Source organism: Phoenix dactylifera, chromosome 4 (assembly GCF_051530095.1).
Source record: "Phoenix dactylifera cultivar Ajwa chromosome 4, Ajwa_hap1_PhDact_Kaust_v1.1, whole genome shotgun sequence".
In the NCBI taxonomy this organism is placed as follows: Eukaryota; Viridiplantae; Streptophyta; class Magnoliopsida; order Arecales; family Arecaceae; genus Phoenix; species Phoenix dactylifera.
The window spans coordinates 35,266,694-35,280,127 of record NC_143193.1 but is presented as its reverse complement, the minus strand read 5'-3'; the positions used below and the strand labels follow the sequence as shown (position 1 = coordinate 35,280,127).

The following is a 13,434-nucleotide window of genomic DNA, read 5'->3' as shown; positions in this document are numbered from 1 at the left end:
GTCATAAAAGGGAGTTTCGAAGGGCATGTCATGGGTGCGATCATACCAGCACTAATGCACCGGATCCCATCAGAACTCCGCAGTTAAGCGTGCTTGGGCGAGAGTAGTACTAGGATGGGTGACCCCCTGGGAAGTCCTCGTGTTGCACCCCTTTTATTTTTTGCCCGCTTTTTTATTTTTTGATAACATTTATTTTTTATTTTTCGGCTTTTGGCTTTTCCTCTTCGGATAATTTTTTTCCCCCGAAAATAAACTGAGTCCGGAGACTGGCGGTGCCATGCCGCATAGCGGAACAGCATGTTGAATCCTACGCCAGAACGGCCCCGGCAGCGCGAATGTCTCAGGCCGTCGAGGTCTGCTACTTTGTCATAAAAGGGAGTTTCGAAGGGCATGTCTTGGGTGCGATCATACCAGCACTAATGCACCGGATCCTATCAGAACTCCGCAGTTAAGCGTGCTTGGGCGAGAGTAGTACTAGGATGGGTGACCCCCTGGGAAGTCCTCATGTTGCACCCTTTTTATTTTTTGCCCGCTTTTTTATTTTTTGATAATATTTATTTTTAATTTTTTGGCTTTTGGCTTTTCCTCTTCGGATAATTTTTTTCCCCCGACAATAAACTGGGTCCGGAGACTGGCGGTGCCATGCCGCATAGCGGGACCAGCACGTTGAATCCTACGCCAGAACGGCCCCGGCAGCGCGAATGTCTCGGGCCGTCGAGGTCTGCTGCTTTGTCATAAAAGGGAGTTTCGAAGGGCATATCATGGGTGCGATCATACCAGCACTAATGCACCGGATCCCATCAGAACTCCGCAGTTAAGCGTGCTTGGGCGAGAGTAGTACTAGGATGGGTGACCCCCTGGGAAGTCCTCGTGTTGCACCCTTTTTATTTTTTGCCCGCTTTTTTCTTTTTTGATAACATTTATTTTTAATTTTTTGGCTTTTGGCTTTTCCTCTTCGGATAATTTTTTCCCCTCGAAAATAAACTGAGTCCGGAGACTCGCGGTGCCATGCCGCATAGCGGAACAGCGCATTGAATCCTACGCCAGAACGGCCCCGGCAGCGCGAATGTCTCGGGCCGTCGAGGTCTGCTGCTTTGTCATAAAAGGGTGTTTCGATGGGCATGTCATGGGTGCGATCATACCAGCACTAATGCACCGGATCCCATCAGAACTCCGCAGTTAAGCGTGCTTGGGCGAGAGTAGTATTAGGATGGGTGACCCCCTGGGAAGTCCTCGTGTTGCACCCCTTTTATTTTTTGCCCGCTTTTTTATTTTTTGATAATATTTATTTTTAATTTTTTGGCTTTTGGCTTTTCCTCTTCGGATAATTTTTTTCCCCCGAAAATAAACTGAGTCCGGAGACTCGCGGTGCCATGCCGCATAGCGGAACAGCGCGTTGAATCCTACGCCAGAACGGCCCCGGCAGCGCGAATGTCTCGGGCCGTCGAGGTCTGCTGCTTTGTCATAAAAGGGAGTTTCGAAAGGCATGTCATGGGTGCGATCATACCAGCACTAATGCTCCGGATCCCATCAGAACTCCGCAGTTAAGCGTGCTTGGGCGAGAGTAGTACTAGGATGGGTGACCCCCTGGGAAGTCCTCGTGTTGCACCCTTTTTATTTTTTTCTCCACTTTTTTATTTTTTGATAATATTTATTTTTAATTTTTCGGCTTTTGGCTTTTCCTCTTCGGATAATTTTTTTCCCCCGAAAATAAACTGAGTCCGGAGACTGGCGGTGCCATGCCGCATAGCGGGAATAGCGCGTTGAATCCTACGCCAGAACGGCCCCGGCGGCGCGAATGTCTCGGGCCGTCGAGGTCTGCTGCTTTGTCATAAAAGGGAGTTTCGATGGGCATGTCATGGGTGCGATCATACCAGCACTAATGCACCGGATCCCATCAGAACTCCGCAGTTAAGCGTGCTTGGGCGAGAGTAGTACTAGGATGGGTGACCCCCTGGGAAGTCCTCGTGTTGCACCCCTTTTATTTTTTGCCCGCTTTTTTATTTTTTGATAATATTTATTTTTAATTTTTCGGCTTTTGGCTTTTCCTCTTCGGATAATTTTTTTCCCCCGAAAATAAACTGAGTCCGGAGACTCGCGGTGCCATGCCGCATAGCGGAACAGCGCGTTGAATCCTACGCCAGAACGGCCCCGGCAGCGCGAATGTCTCGGGCCGTCGCGGTCTGCTGCTTTGTCATAAAAGGGAGTTTCGAAGGGCATGTCATGGGTGCGATCATACCAGCACTAATGCACCGGATCCCATCATAACTCCGCAGTTAGGCGTGCTTGGGCGAGAGAAGTACTAGGATGGGTGACCCCCTGGGAAGTCCTTGTGTTGCACCCTTTTTATTTTTTGCCCGCTTTTTTATTTTTTGATAATATTTATTTTTAATTTTTTGGCTTTTGGCTTTTCCTCTTCGGATAATTTTTTCCCCCCGAAAATAAACTGAGTCCGGAGACTGGCGGTGCCATGCCGCATAGCGGAACAGCGCGTTGAATCCTACGCCAGAACGGCCCCGGCAGCGCGAATGTCTCGGGCCGTCGAGGTCTGCTGCTTTGTTATAAAAGGGAGTTTCGAAGGGCATGTCATGGGTGCGATCATACCAGCACTAATGCACCGGATCCCATCAGAACTCCGCAGTTAAGCGTGCTTGGGCGAGAGTAGTACTAGGATGGGTGACCCCCTGGGAAGTCCTCGTGTTGCACCCCTTTTATTTTTTGCCCGCTTTTTTATTTTTTGATAACATTTATTTTTTATTTTTCGGCTTTTGGCTTTTCCTCTTCGGATAATTTTTTTCCCCCGAAAATAAACTGAGTCCGGAGACTGGCGGTGCCATGCCGCATAGCGGAACAGCGCGTTGAATCCTCCGCCAGAACGGCCCCGGCAGCGCGAATGTCTCGGGCCGTCGAGGTCTGCTGCTTTGTCATAAAAGGGAGTTTCGAAGGGCATGTCATGGGTGCGATCATACCAGCACTAATGCACCGGATCCCATCAGAACTCCGCAGTTAAGCGTGCTTGGGCGAGAGTAGTACTAGGATGGGTGACCCCCTGGGAAGTCCTCGTGTTGCACCCCTTTTATTTTTTGCCCGCTTTTTTATTTTTTGATAACATTTATTTTTTATTTTTCGGCTTTTGGCTTTTCCTCTTCGGATAATTTTTTTCCCCCGAAAATAAACTGAGTCCGGAGACTGGCGGTGCCATGCCGCATAGCGGAACAGCGTGTTGAATCCTACGCCAGAACGGCCCCGGCAGCGCGAATGTCTCGGGCCGTCGAGGTCTGCTACTTTGTCATAAAAGGGAGTTTCGAAGGGCATGTCTTGGGTGCGATCATACCAGCACTAATGCACCGGATCCTATCAGAACTCCGCAGTTAAGCGTGCTTGGGCGAGAGTAGTACTAGGATGGGTGACCCCCTGGGAAGTCCTCATGTTGCACCCTTTTTATTTTTTGCCCGCTTTTTTATTTTTTGATAATATTTATTTTTAATTTTTTGGCTTTTGGCTTTTCCTCTTCGGATAATTTTTTTCCCCCGACAATAAACTGGGTCCGGAGACTGGCGGTGCCATGCCGCATAGCGGGACCAGCGCGTTGAATCCTACGCCAGAACGGCCCCGGCAGCGCGAATGTCTCGGGCCGTCGAGGTCTGCTGCTTTGTCATAAAAGGGAGTTTCGAAGGGCATATCATGGGTGCGATCATACCAGCACTAATGCACCGGATCCCATCAGAACTCCGCAGTTAAGCGTGCTTGGGCGAGAGTAGTACTAGGATGGGTGACCCCCTGGGAAGTCCTCGTGTTGCACCCCTTTTATTTTTTGCCCGCTTTTTTCTTTTTTGATAACATTTATTTTTAATTTTTTGGCTTTTGGCTTTTCCTCTTCGCATAATTTTTTTCCCTCGACAATAAACTGAGTCCGGAGACTCGCGGTGCCATGCCGCATAGCGGAACATCGCATTGAATCCTACGCCAAAACGGCCTCGGCAGCGCGAATGTCTCGGGCCGTCGAGGTCTGCTGCTTTGTCATAAAAGGGTGTTTCGATGGGCATGTCATGGGTGCGATCATACCAGCACTAATGCACCGGATCCCATCAGAACTCCGCAGTTAAGCGTGCTTGGGCGAGAGTAGTACTAGGATGGGTGACCCCCTGGGAAGTCCTCGTGTTGCACCCCTTTTATTTTTTGCCCGCTTTTTTATTTTTTGATAATATTTATTTTTAATTTTTCGGCTTTTGGCTTTTTCTCTTCGGATAATTTTTTTCCCCCGAAAATAAACTGAGTCCGGAGACTCGCGGTGCCATGCCGCATAGCGGAACAGCGCGTTGAATCCTACGCCAGAACGGCCCCGGCAGCGCGAATGTCTCGGGCCGTCGAGGTCTGCTGCTTTGTCATAAAAGGGAGTTTCGAAGGGCATGTCATGGGTGCGATCATACCAGCACTAATGCACCGGATCCCATCAGAACTCCGCAGTTAAGCGTGCTTGGGCGAGAGTTGTACTAGGATGGGTGACCCCCTGGGAAGTCCTCGTGTTGCACCCTTTTTATTTTTTTCTCCACTTTTTTATTTTTTGATAATATTTATTTTTAATTTTTCGGCTTTTGGCTTTTCCTCTTCGGATAATTTTTTTCCCCCGAAAATAAACTGAGTCCGGAGACTGGCGGTGCCATGCCGCATAGCGGGAATAGCGCGTTGAATCCTACGCCAGAACGGCCCCGGCGGCGCAAATATCTCGGGCCGTCGACGTCTGCTGCTTTGTCATAAAAGGGAGTTTCGATGGGCATGTCATGGGTGCGATCATACCAGCACTAATGCACCGGATCCCATCAGAACTCCGCAGTTAAGCGTGCTTGGGCGAGAGTAGTACTAGGATGGGTGACCCCCTGGGAAGTCCTCGTGTTGCACCCCTTTTATTTTTTGCCCGCTTTTTTCTTTTTTGATAACATTTATTTTTAATTTTTTGGCTTTTGGCTTTTCCTCTTCGCATAATTTTTTTCCCTCGACAATAAACTGAGTCCGGAGACTCGCGGTGCCATGCCGCATAGCGGAACATCGCATTGAATCCTACGCCAAAACGGCCTCGGCAGCGCGAATGTCTCGGGCCGTCGAGGTCTGCTGCTTTGTCATAAAAGGGTGTTTCGATGGGCATGTCATGGGTGCGATCATACCAGCACTAATGCACCGGATCCCATCAGAACTCCGCAGTTAAGCGTGCTTGGGCGAGAGTAGTACTAGGATGGGTGACCCCCTGGGAAGTCCTCGTGTTGCACCCCTTTTATTTTTTGCCCGCTTTTTTATTTTTTGATAATATTTATTTTTCATTTTTCGGCTTTTGGCTTTTTCTCTTCGGATAATTTTTTTCCCCCGAAAATAAACTGAGTCCGGAGACTCGCGGTGCCATGCCGCATAGCGGAACAGCGCGTTGAATCCTACGCCAGAACGGCCCCGGCAGCGCGAATGTCTCGGGCCGTCGAGGTCTGCTGCTTTGTCATAAAAGGGAGTTTCGAAGGGCATGTCATGGGTGCGATCATACCAGCACTAATGCACCGGATCCCATCAGAACTCCGCAGTTAAGCGTGCTTGGGCGAGAGTTGTACTAGGATGGGTGACCCCCTGGGAAGTCCTCGTGTTGCACCCTTTTTATTTTTTTCTCCACTTTTTTATTTTTTGATAATATTTATTTTTAATTTTTCGGCTTTTGGCTTTTCCTCTTCGGATAATTTTTTTCCCCCGAAAATAAACTGAGTCCGGAGACTGGCGGTGCCATGCCGCATAGCGGGAATAGCGCGTTGAATCCTACGCCAGAACGGCCCCGGCGGCGCGAATGTCTCGGGCCGTCGACGTCTGCTGCTTTGTCATAAAAGGGAGTTTCGATGGGCATGTCATGGGTGCGATCATACCAGCACTAATGCACCGGATCCCATCAGAACTCCGCAGTTAAGCGTGCTTGGGCGAGAGTAGTACTACGATGGGTGACCCCCTGGGAAGTCCTCGTGTTGCACCCCTTTTATTTTTTGCCCGCTTTTTTATTTTTTGATAATATTTATTTTTAATTTTTCGGCTTTTGGCTTTTCCTCTTCGGATAATTTTTTTCCCCCGAAAATAAACTGAGTCCAGAGACTCGCGGTGCCATGCCGCATAGCGGAACAGCGCGTTGAATCCTACGCCAGAACGGCCCCGGCAGCGCGAATGTCTCGGGCCGTCGCGGTCTGCTGCTTTGTCATAAAAGGGAGTTTCGAAGGGCATGTCATGGGTGCGATCATACCAGCACTAATGCACCGGATCCCATCATAACTCCGCAGTTAGGCGTGCTTGGGCGAGAGAAGTACTAGGATGGGTGACCCCCTGGGAAGTTCTCGTGTTGCACCCTTTTTATTTTTTGCCCGCTTTTTTATTTTTTGATAATATTTATTTTTAATTTTTTGGCTTTTGGCTTTTCCTCTTCGGATAATTTTTTCCCCCCGAAAATAAACTGAGTCCGGAGACTGGCGGTGCCATGCCGCATAGCGGAACAGCGCGTTGAATTCTACGCCAGAACGGCCCCGGCAGCGCGAATGTCTCGGGCCGTCGAGGTCCGCTGCTTTGTCATAAAAGGGAGTTTCGAAGGGCATGTCATGGGTGCGATCATACCAGCACTAATGCACCGGATCCCATCAGAACTCCGCAGTTAAGCGTGCTTGGGCGAGAGTAGTACTAGGATGGGTGACCCCCTGGGAAGTCCTCGTGTTGCACCCCTTTTATTTTTTGCCCGCTTTTTTATTTTTTGATAACATTTATTTTTTATTTTTCGGCTTTTGGCTTTTCCTCTTCGGATAATTTTTTTCCCCCGAAAATAAACTGAGTCCGGAGACTGGCGGTGCCATGCCGCATAGCGGAACAGCGCGTTGAATCCTACGCCAGAACGGCCCCGGCAGCGCGAATGTCTCGGGCCGTCGAGGTCTGCTGCTTTGTCATAAAAGGGAGTTTCGAAAGGCATGTCATGGGTGCGATCATACCAGCACTAATGCACCGGATCCCATCAGAACTCCGCAGTTAAGCGTGCTTGGGCGAGAGTAGTACTAGGATGGGTGACCCCCTGGGAAGTCCTCGTGTTGCACCCTTTTTATTTTTTTCTCCACTTTTTTATTTTTTGATAATATTTATTTTTAATTTTTCGGCTTTTGGCTTTTCCTCTTCGGATAATTTTTTTCCCCCGAAAATAAACTGAGTCCGGAGACTGGCGGTGCCATGCCGCATAGCGGGAATAGCGCGTTGAATCCTACGCCAGAACGGCCCCGGCGGCGCGAATGTCTCGGGCCGTCGACGTCTGCTGCTTTGTCATAAAAGGGAGTTTCGATGGGCATGTCATGGGTGCGATCATACCAGCACTAATGCACCGGATCCCATCAGAACTCCGCAGTTAAGCGTGCTTGGGCGAGAGTAGTACTACGATGGGTGACCCCCTGGGAAGTCCTCGTGTTGCACCCCTTTTATTTTTTGCCCGCTTTTTTATTTTTTGATAATATTTATTTTTAATTTTTCGGCTTTTGGCTTTTTCTCTTCGGATAATTTTTTTCCCCCGAAAATAAACTGAGTCCGGAGACTCGCGGTGCCATGCCGCATAGCGGAACAGCGCGTTGAATCCTACGCCAGAACGGCCCCGGCAGCGCGAATGTCTCGGGCCGTCGAGGTCTGCTGCTTTGTCATAAAAGGGAGTTTCGAAGGGCATGTCATGGGTGCGATCATACCAGCACTAATGCACCGGATCCCATCAGAACTCCGCAGTTAAGCGTGCTTGGGCGAGAGTTGTACTAGGATGGGTGACCCCCTGGGAAGTCCTCGTGTTGCACCCTTTTTATTTTTTTCTCCACTTTTTTATTTTTTGATAATATTTATTTTTAATTTTTCGGCTTTTGGCTTTTCCTCTTCGGATAATTTTTTTCCCCCGAAAATAAACTGAGTCCGGAGACTGGCGGTGCCATGCCGCATAGCGGGAATAGCGCGTTGAATCCTACGCCAGAACGGCCCCGGCGGCGCGAATGTCTCGGGCCGTCGACGTCTGCAGCTTTGTCATAAAAGGGAGTTTCGATGGGCATGTCATGGGTGCGATCATACCAGCACTAATGCACCGGATCCCATCAGAACTCCGCAGTTAAGCGTGCTTGGGCGAGAGTAGTACTACGATGGGTGACCCCCTGGGAAGTCCTCGTGTTGCACCCCTTTTATTTTTTGCCCGCTTTTTTATTTTTTGATAATATTTATTTTTAATTTTTCGGCTTTTGGCTTTTCCTCTTCGGATAATTTTTTTCCCCCGAAAATAAACTGAGTCCAGAGACTCGCGGTGCCATGCCGCATAGCGGAACAGCGCGTTGAATCCTACGCCAGAACGGCCCCGGCAGCGCGAATGTCTCGGGCCGTCGCGGTCTGCTGCTTTGTCATAAAAGGGAGTTTCGAAGGGCATGTCATGGGTGCGATCATACCAGCACTAATGCACCGGATCCCATCATAACTCCGCAGTTAGGCGTGCTTGGGCGAGAGAAGTACTAGGATGGGTGACCCCCTGGGAAGTTCTCGTGTTGCACCCTTTTTATTTTTTGCCCGCTTTTTTATTTTTTGATAATATTTATTTTTAATTTTTTGGCTTTTGGCTTTTCCTCTTCGGATAATTTTTTCCCCCCGAAAATAAACTGAGTCCGGAGACTGGCGGTGCCATGCCGCATAGCGGAACAGCGCGTTGAATTCTACGCCAGAACGGCCCCGGCAGCGCGAATGTCTCGGGCCGTCGAGGTCCGCTGCTTTGTCATAAAAGGGAGTTTCGAAGGGCATGTCATGGGTGCGATCATACCAGCACTAATGCACCGGATCCCATCAGAACTCCGCAGTTAAGCGTGCTTGGGCGAGAGTAGTACTAGGATGGGTGACCCCCTGGGAAGTCCTCGTGTTGCACCCCTTTTATTTTTTGCCCGCTTTTTTATTTTTTGATAACATTTATTTTTTATTTTTCGGCTTTTGGCTTTTCCTCTTCGGATAATTTTTTTCCCCCGAAAATAAACTGAGTCCGGAGACTGGCGGTGCCATGCCGCATAGCGGAACAGCGCGTTGAATCCTACGCCAGAACGGCCCCGGCAGCGCGAATGTCTCGGGCCGTCGAGGTCTGCTGCTTTGTCATAAAAGGGAGTTTCGAAAGGCATGTCATGGGTGCGATCATACCAGCACTAATGCACCGGATCCCATCAGAACTCCGCAGTTAAGCGTGCTTGGGCGAGAGTAGTACTAGGATGGGTGACCCCCTGGGAAGTCCTCGTGTTGCACCCCTTTTATTTTTTGCCCGCTTTTTTATTTTTTGATAACATTTATTTTTTATTTTTCGGCTTTTGGCTTTTCCTCTTCGGATAATTTTTTTCCCCCGAAAATAAACTGAGTCCGGAGACTGGCGGTGCCATGCCGCATAGCGGAACAGCGCGTTGAATCCTACGCCAGAACGGCCCCGGCAGCGCGAATGTCTCGGGCCGTCGAGGTCTGCTGCTTTGTCATAAAAGGGAGTTTCGAAAGGCATGTCATGGGTGCGATCATACCAGCACTAATGCACCGGATCCCATCAGAACTCCGCAGTTAAGCGTGCTTGGGCGAGAGTAGTACTAGGATGGGTGACCCCCTGGGAAGTCCTCGTGTTGCACCCCTTTTATTTTTTGCCCGCTTTTTTATTTTTTGATAACATTTATTTTTTATTTTTCGGCTTTTGGCTTTTCCTCTTCGGATAATTTTTTTCCCCCGAAAATAAACTGAGTCCGGAGACTGGCGGTGCCATGCCGCATAGCGGAACAGCGCGTTGAATCCTACGCCAGAACGGCCCCGGCAGCGCGAATGTCTCGGGCCGTCGAGGTCTGCTGCTTTGTCATAAAAGGGAGTTTCGAAAGGCATGTCATGGGTGCGATCATACCAGCACTAATGCACCGGATCCCATCAGAACTCCGCAGTTAAGCGTGCTTGGGCGAGACTAGTACTAGGATGGGTGACCCCCTGGGAAGTCCTCGTGTTGCACCCCTTTTATTTTTTGCCCGCTTTTTTATTTTTTGATAACATTTATTTTTTATTTTTCGGCTTTTGGCTTTTCCTCTTCGGATAATTTTTTTCCCCCGAAAATAAACTGAGTCCGGAGACTGGCGGTGCCATGCCGCATAGCGGAACAGCGTGTTGAATCCTACGCCAGAACGGCCCCGGCAGCGCGAATGTCTCGGGCCGTCGAGGTCTGCTACTTTGTCATATAAGGGAGTTTCGAAGGGCATGTCTTGGGTGCGATCATACCAGCACTAATGCACCGGATCCTATCAGAACTCCGCAGTTAAGCGTGCTTGGGCGAGAGTAGTACTAGGATGGGTGACCCCCTAGGAAGTCCTCATGTTGCACCCTTTTTATTTTTTGCCCGCTTTTTTATTTTTTGATAATATTTATTTTTAATTTTTTGGCTTTTGGCTTTTCCTCTTCGGATAATTTTTTTCCCCCGACAATAAACTGGGTCCGGAGACTGGCGGTGCCATGCCGCATAGCGGGACCAGCGCGTTGAATCCTACGCCAGAACGGCCCCGGCAGCGCGAATGTCTCGGGCCGTCGAGGTCTGCTGCTTTGTCATAAAAGGGAGTTTCGAAGGGCATATCATGGGTGCGATCATACCAGCACTAATGCACCGGATCCCATCAGAACTCCGCAGTTAAGCGTGCTTGGGCGAGAGTAGTACTAGGATGGGTGACCCCCTGGGAAGTCCTCGTGTTGCACCCCTTTTATTTTTTGCCCGCTTTTTTCTTTTTTGATAACATTTATTTTTAATTTTTTGGCTTTTGGCTTTTCCTCTTCGGATAATTTTTTTCCCTCGAAAATAAACTGAGTCCGGAGACTCGCGGTGCCATGCCGCATAGCGGAACAGCGCATTGAATCCTACGCCAGAACGGCCTCGGCAGCGCGAATGTCTCGGGCCGTCGAGGTCTGCTGCTTTGTCATAAAAGGGAGTTTCGAAGGGCATGTCATGGGTGCGATCATACCAGCACTAATGCACCGGATCCCATCAGAACTCCGCAGTTAAGCGTGCTTGGGCGAGAGTAGTACTAGGATGGGTGACCCCCTGGGAAGTCCTCGTGTTGCACCCCTTTTATTTTTTGCCCGCTTTTTTATTTTTTGATAACATTTATTTTTTATTTTTCGGCTTTTGGCTTTTCCTCTTCGGATAATTTTTTTCCTCCGAAAATAAACTGAGTCCGGAGACTGGCGGTGCCATGCCGCATAGCGGAACAGCGTGTTGAATCCTACGCCAGAACGGCCCCGGCAGCGCGAATGTCCCGAGCCGTCGAGGTCTGCTACTTTGTCATAAAAGGGAGTTTCGAAGGGCATGTCTTGGGTGCGATCATACCAGCACTAATGCACCGGATCCTATCTGAACTCCGCAGTTAAGCGTGCTTGGGCGAGAGTAGTACTAGGATGGGTGACCCCCTGGGAAGTCCTCATGTTGCACCCTTTTTATTTTTTGCCCGCTTTTTTATTTTTTGATAATATTTATTTTTAATTTTTTGGCTTTTGGCTTTTCCTCTTCGGATAATTTTTTTCCCCCGACAATAAACTGGGTCCGGAGACTGGCGGTGCCATGCCGCAAAGCAGGACCAGCGCGTTGAATCCTACGCCAGAACGGCCCCGGCAGCGCGAATGTCTCGGGCCGTCGAGGTCTGCTGCTTTGTCATAAAAGGGAGTTTCGAAGGGCATATCATGGGTGCGATCATACCAGCACTAATGCACCGGATCCCATCAGAACTCCGCAGTTAAGCGTGCTTGGGCGAGAGTAGTACTAGGATGGGTGACCCCCTGGGAAGTCCTCGTGTTGCACCCCTTTTATTTTTTGCCCGCTTTTTTCTTTTTTGATAACATTTATTTTTAATTTTTTGGCTTTTGGCTTTTCCTCTTCGGATAATTTTTTTCCCTCGAAAATAAACTGAGTCCGGAGACTCGCGGTGCCATGCCGCATAGCGGAACAGCGCATTGAATCCTACTCCAGAACGGCCTCGGCAGCGCGAATATCTCGGGCCGTCGAGGTCTGCTGCTTTGTCATAAAAGGGAGTTTCGAAGGGCATGTCATGGGTGCGATCATACCAGCACTAATGCACCGGATCCCATCAGAACTCCGCAGTTAAGCGTGCTTGGGCGAGAGTAGTACTAGGATGGGTGACCCCCTGGGAAGTCCTCGTGTTGCACCCCTTTTATTTTTTGCCCGCTTTTTTATTTTTTGATAACATTTATTTTTTATTTTTCGGCTTTTGGCTTTTCCTCTTCGGATAATTTTTTTCCCCCGAAAATAAACTGAGTCCGGAGACTGGCGGTGCCATGCCGCATAGCGGAACAGCGTGTTGAATCCTACGCCAGAACGGCCCCGGCAGCGCGAATGTCTCGGGCCGTCGAGGTCTGCTACTTTGTCATATAAGGGAGTTTCGAAGGGCATGTCTTGGGTGCGATCATACCAGCACTAATGCACCGGATCCTATCAGAACTCCGCAGTTAAGCGTGCTTGGGCGAGAGTAGTACTAGGATGGGTGACCCCCTGGGAAGTCCTCATGTTGCACCCTTTTTATTTTTTGCCCGCTTTTTTATTTTTTGATAATATTTATTTTTAATTTTTTGGCTTTTGGCTTTTCCTCTTCGGATAATTTTTTTCCCCCGACAATAAACTGGGTCCGGAGACTGGCGGTGCCATGCCGCATAGCGGGACCAGCGCGTTGAATCCTACGCCAGAACGGCCCCGGCAGCGCGAATGTCTCGGGCCGTCGAGGTCTGCTGCTTTGTCATAAAAGGGAGTTTCGAAGGGCATATCATGGGTGCGATCATACCAGCACTAATGCACCGGATCCCATCAGAACTCCGCAGTTAAGCGTGCTTGGGCGAGAGTAGTACTAGGATGGGTGACCCCCTGGGAAGTCCTCGTGTTGCACCCCTTTTATTTTTTGCCCGCTTTTTTCTTTTTTGATAACATTTATTTTTAATTTTTTGGCTTTTGGCTTTTCCTCTTCGGATAATTTTTTTCCCTCGAAAATAAACTGAGTCCGGAGACTCGCGGTGCCATGCCGCATAGCGGAACAGCGCATTGAATCCTACGCCAGAACGGCCTCGGCAGCGCGAATGTCTCGGGCCGTCGAGGTCTGCTGCTTTGTCATAAAAGGGAGTTTCGAAGGGCATGTCATGGGTGCGATCATACCAGCACTAATGCACCGGATCCCATCAGAACTCCGCAGTTAAGCGTGCTTGGGCGAGAGTAGTACTAGGATGGGTGACCCCCTGGGAAGTCCTCGTGTTGCACCCCTTTTATTTTTTGCCCGCTTTTTTATTTTTTGATAACATTTATTTTTTATTTTTCGGCTTTTGGCTTTTCCTCTTCGGATAATTTTTTTCCTCCGAAAATAAACTGAGTCCGGAGACTGGCGGTGCCAT

At 49.3% G+C, this 13,434-nt stretch overlaps 36 non-coding genes and 1 pseudogene across 36 annotated transcripts; all 37 read left to right on the top strand.

Moving 5' to 3' along the window:
* The first annotated feature begins 32 nt into the window (after positions 1 to 32).
* On the top strand, positions 33 to 151 carry LOC149757430 (5S ribosomal RNA). Its single transcript, XR_016403663.1, has one exon. It is a non-coding gene; the product is annotated as a 5S ribosomal RNA (ribosomal RNA).
* Positions 152 to 397: 246 nt separating this feature from the next.
* Positions 398 to 516, top strand: LOC149757429 (5S ribosomal RNA). Its single transcript, XR_016407238.1, has one exon. It is a non-coding gene; the product is annotated as a 5S ribosomal RNA (ribosomal RNA).
* A 247-nt stretch (positions 517 to 763) lies between these two features.
* Positions 764 to 882, top strand: LOC149757428 (5S ribosomal RNA). The gene has a single exon (XR_016411852.1). It is a non-coding gene; the product is annotated as a 5S ribosomal RNA (ribosomal RNA).
* A 246-nt stretch (positions 883 to 1,128) lies between these two features.
* On the top strand, positions 1,129 to 1,247 carry LOC149757427 (5S ribosomal RNA). Its single transcript, XR_016401525.1, has one exon. It is a non-coding gene; the product is annotated as a 5S ribosomal RNA (ribosomal RNA).
* Positions 1,248 to 1,493: 246 nt separating this feature from the next.
* On the top strand, positions 1,494 to 1,612 carry LOC149757426 (5S ribosomal RNA). The gene has a single exon (XR_016401330.1). It is a non-coding gene; the product is annotated as a 5S ribosomal RNA (ribosomal RNA).
* Positions 1,613 to 1,860: 248 nt separating this feature from the next.
* LOC149757425 (5S ribosomal RNA) lies at positions 1,861 to 1,979 on the top strand. Its single transcript, XR_016403652.1, has one exon. It is a non-coding gene; the product is annotated as a 5S ribosomal RNA (ribosomal RNA).
* A 246-nt stretch (positions 1,980 to 2,225) lies between these two features.
* Positions 2,226 to 2,344, top strand: LOC149757424 (5S ribosomal RNA; annotated as a pseudogene).
* A 246-nt stretch (positions 2,345 to 2,590) lies between these two features.
* LOC149757423 (5S ribosomal RNA) lies at positions 2,591 to 2,709 on the top strand. The gene has a single exon (XR_016403641.1). It is a non-coding gene; the product is annotated as a 5S ribosomal RNA (ribosomal RNA).
* Positions 2,710 to 2,955: 246 nt separating this feature from the next.
* On the top strand, positions 2,956 to 3,074 carry LOC149757422 (5S ribosomal RNA). Its single transcript, XR_016403629.1, has one exon. It is a non-coding gene; the product is annotated as a 5S ribosomal RNA (ribosomal RNA).
* Positions 3,075 to 3,320: 246 nt separating this feature from the next.
* LOC149757421 (5S ribosomal RNA) lies at positions 3,321 to 3,439 on the top strand. The gene has a single exon (XR_016407237.1). It is a non-coding gene; the product is annotated as a 5S ribosomal RNA (ribosomal RNA).
* A 247-nt stretch (positions 3,440 to 3,686) lies between these two features.
* LOC149757420 (5S ribosomal RNA) lies at positions 3,687 to 3,805 on the top strand. The gene has a single exon (XR_016403619.1). It is a non-coding gene; the product is annotated as a 5S ribosomal RNA (ribosomal RNA).
* Positions 3,806 to 4,051: 246 nt separating this feature from the next.
* On the top strand, positions 4,052 to 4,170 carry LOC149757419 (5S ribosomal RNA). Its single transcript, XR_016403609.1, has one exon. It is a non-coding gene; the product is annotated as a 5S ribosomal RNA (ribosomal RNA).
* Positions 4,171 to 4,416: 246 nt separating this feature from the next.
* LOC149757418 (5S ribosomal RNA) lies at positions 4,417 to 4,535 on the top strand. The gene has a single exon (XR_016401624.1). It is a non-coding gene; the product is annotated as a 5S ribosomal RNA (ribosomal RNA).
* A 248-nt stretch (positions 4,536 to 4,783) lies between these two features.
* Positions 4,784 to 4,902, top strand: LOC149757417 (5S ribosomal RNA). The gene has a single exon (XR_016403598.1). It is a non-coding gene; the product is annotated as a 5S ribosomal RNA (ribosomal RNA).
* A 246-nt stretch (positions 4,903 to 5,148) lies between these two features.
* LOC149757416 (5S ribosomal RNA) lies at positions 5,149 to 5,267 on the top strand. Its single transcript, XR_016403592.1, has one exon. It is a non-coding gene; the product is annotated as a 5S ribosomal RNA (ribosomal RNA).
* Positions 5,268 to 5,513: 246 nt separating this feature from the next.
* On the top strand, positions 5,514 to 5,632 carry LOC149757415 (5S ribosomal RNA). Its single transcript, XR_016401623.1, has one exon. It is a non-coding gene; the product is annotated as a 5S ribosomal RNA (ribosomal RNA).
* Positions 5,633 to 5,880: 248 nt separating this feature from the next.
* Positions 5,881 to 5,999, top strand: LOC149757414 (5S ribosomal RNA). Its single transcript, XR_016412747.1, has one exon. It is a non-coding gene; the product is annotated as a 5S ribosomal RNA (ribosomal RNA).
* Positions 6,000 to 6,245: 246 nt separating this feature from the next.
* On the top strand, positions 6,246 to 6,364 carry LOC149757413 (5S ribosomal RNA). Its single transcript, XR_016408608.1, has one exon. It is a non-coding gene; the product is annotated as a 5S ribosomal RNA (ribosomal RNA).
* A 246-nt stretch (positions 6,365 to 6,610) lies between these two features.
* LOC149757412 (5S ribosomal RNA) lies at positions 6,611 to 6,729 on the top strand. Its single transcript, XR_016403581.1, has one exon. It is a non-coding gene; the product is annotated as a 5S ribosomal RNA (ribosomal RNA).
* A 246-nt stretch (positions 6,730 to 6,975) lies between these two features.
* Positions 6,976 to 7,094, top strand: LOC149757411 (5S ribosomal RNA). The gene has a single exon (XR_016411851.1). It is a non-coding gene; the product is annotated as a 5S ribosomal RNA (ribosomal RNA).
* A 248-nt stretch (positions 7,095 to 7,342) lies between these two features.
* LOC149757410 (5S ribosomal RNA) lies at positions 7,343 to 7,461 on the top strand. The gene has a single exon (XR_016412746.1). It is a non-coding gene; the product is annotated as a 5S ribosomal RNA (ribosomal RNA).
* Positions 7,462 to 7,707: 246 nt separating this feature from the next.
* LOC149757409 (5S ribosomal RNA) lies at positions 7,708 to 7,826 on the top strand. Its single transcript, XR_016401622.1, has one exon. It is a non-coding gene; the product is annotated as a 5S ribosomal RNA (ribosomal RNA).
* Positions 7,827 to 8,074: 248 nt separating this feature from the next.
* On the top strand, positions 8,075 to 8,193 carry LOC149757408 (5S ribosomal RNA). The gene has a single exon (XR_016412745.1). It is a non-coding gene; the product is annotated as a 5S ribosomal RNA (ribosomal RNA).
* Positions 8,194 to 8,439: 246 nt separating this feature from the next.
* LOC149757407 (5S ribosomal RNA) lies at positions 8,440 to 8,558 on the top strand. Its single transcript, XR_016408607.1, has one exon. It is a non-coding gene; the product is annotated as a 5S ribosomal RNA (ribosomal RNA).
* Positions 8,559 to 8,804: 246 nt separating this feature from the next.
* LOC149757406 (5S ribosomal RNA) lies at positions 8,805 to 8,923 on the top strand. Its single transcript, XR_016403570.1, has one exon. It is a non-coding gene; the product is annotated as a 5S ribosomal RNA (ribosomal RNA).
* A 246-nt stretch (positions 8,924 to 9,169) lies between these two features.
* On the top strand, positions 9,170 to 9,288 carry LOC149757405 (5S ribosomal RNA). The gene has a single exon (XR_016403559.1). It is a non-coding gene; the product is annotated as a 5S ribosomal RNA (ribosomal RNA).
* Positions 9,289 to 9,534: 246 nt separating this feature from the next.
* On the top strand, positions 9,535 to 9,653 carry LOC149757404 (5S ribosomal RNA). Its single transcript, XR_016403548.1, has one exon. It is a non-coding gene; the product is annotated as a 5S ribosomal RNA (ribosomal RNA).
* A 246-nt stretch (positions 9,654 to 9,899) lies between these two features.
* LOC149757403 (5S ribosomal RNA) lies at positions 9,900 to 10,018 on the top strand. The gene has a single exon (XR_016400795.1). It is a non-coding gene; the product is annotated as a 5S ribosomal RNA (ribosomal RNA).
* Positions 10,019 to 10,264: 246 nt separating this feature from the next.
* Positions 10,265 to 10,383, top strand: LOC149757402 (5S ribosomal RNA). The gene has a single exon (XR_016408792.1). It is a non-coding gene; the product is annotated as a 5S ribosomal RNA (ribosomal RNA).
* Positions 10,384 to 10,630: 247 nt separating this feature from the next.
* LOC149757401 (5S ribosomal RNA) lies at positions 10,631 to 10,749 on the top strand. The gene has a single exon (XR_016403537.1). It is a non-coding gene; the product is annotated as a 5S ribosomal RNA (ribosomal RNA).
* Positions 10,750 to 10,995: 246 nt separating this feature from the next.
* On the top strand, positions 10,996 to 11,114 carry LOC149757400 (5S ribosomal RNA). Its single transcript, XR_016403525.1, has one exon. It is a non-coding gene; the product is annotated as a 5S ribosomal RNA (ribosomal RNA).
* Positions 11,115 to 11,360: 246 nt separating this feature from the next.
* On the top strand, positions 11,361 to 11,479 carry LOC149757399 (5S ribosomal RNA). The gene has a single exon (XR_016407115.1). It is a non-coding gene; the product is annotated as a 5S ribosomal RNA (ribosomal RNA).
* A 247-nt stretch (positions 11,480 to 11,726) lies between these two features.
* LOC149757398 (5S ribosomal RNA) lies at positions 11,727 to 11,845 on the top strand. The gene has a single exon (XR_016403515.1). It is a non-coding gene; the product is annotated as a 5S ribosomal RNA (ribosomal RNA).
* Positions 11,846 to 12,091: 246 nt separating this feature from the next.
* Positions 12,092 to 12,210, top strand: LOC149757397 (5S ribosomal RNA). Its single transcript, XR_016403505.1, has one exon. It is a non-coding gene; the product is annotated as a 5S ribosomal RNA (ribosomal RNA).
* A 246-nt stretch (positions 12,211 to 12,456) lies between these two features.
* On the top strand, positions 12,457 to 12,575 carry LOC149757396 (5S ribosomal RNA). The gene has a single exon (XR_016407236.1). It is a non-coding gene; the product is annotated as a 5S ribosomal RNA (ribosomal RNA).
* A 247-nt stretch (positions 12,576 to 12,822) lies between these two features.
* LOC149757395 (5S ribosomal RNA) lies at positions 12,823 to 12,941 on the top strand. Its single transcript, XR_016403494.1, has one exon. It is a non-coding gene; the product is annotated as a 5S ribosomal RNA (ribosomal RNA).
* Positions 12,942 to 13,187: 246 nt separating this feature from the next.
* LOC149757394 (5S ribosomal RNA) lies at positions 13,188 to 13,306 on the top strand. The gene has a single exon (XR_016403482.1). It is a non-coding gene; the product is annotated as a 5S ribosomal RNA (ribosomal RNA).
* Positions 13,307 to 13,434: the final 128 nt, after the last annotated feature.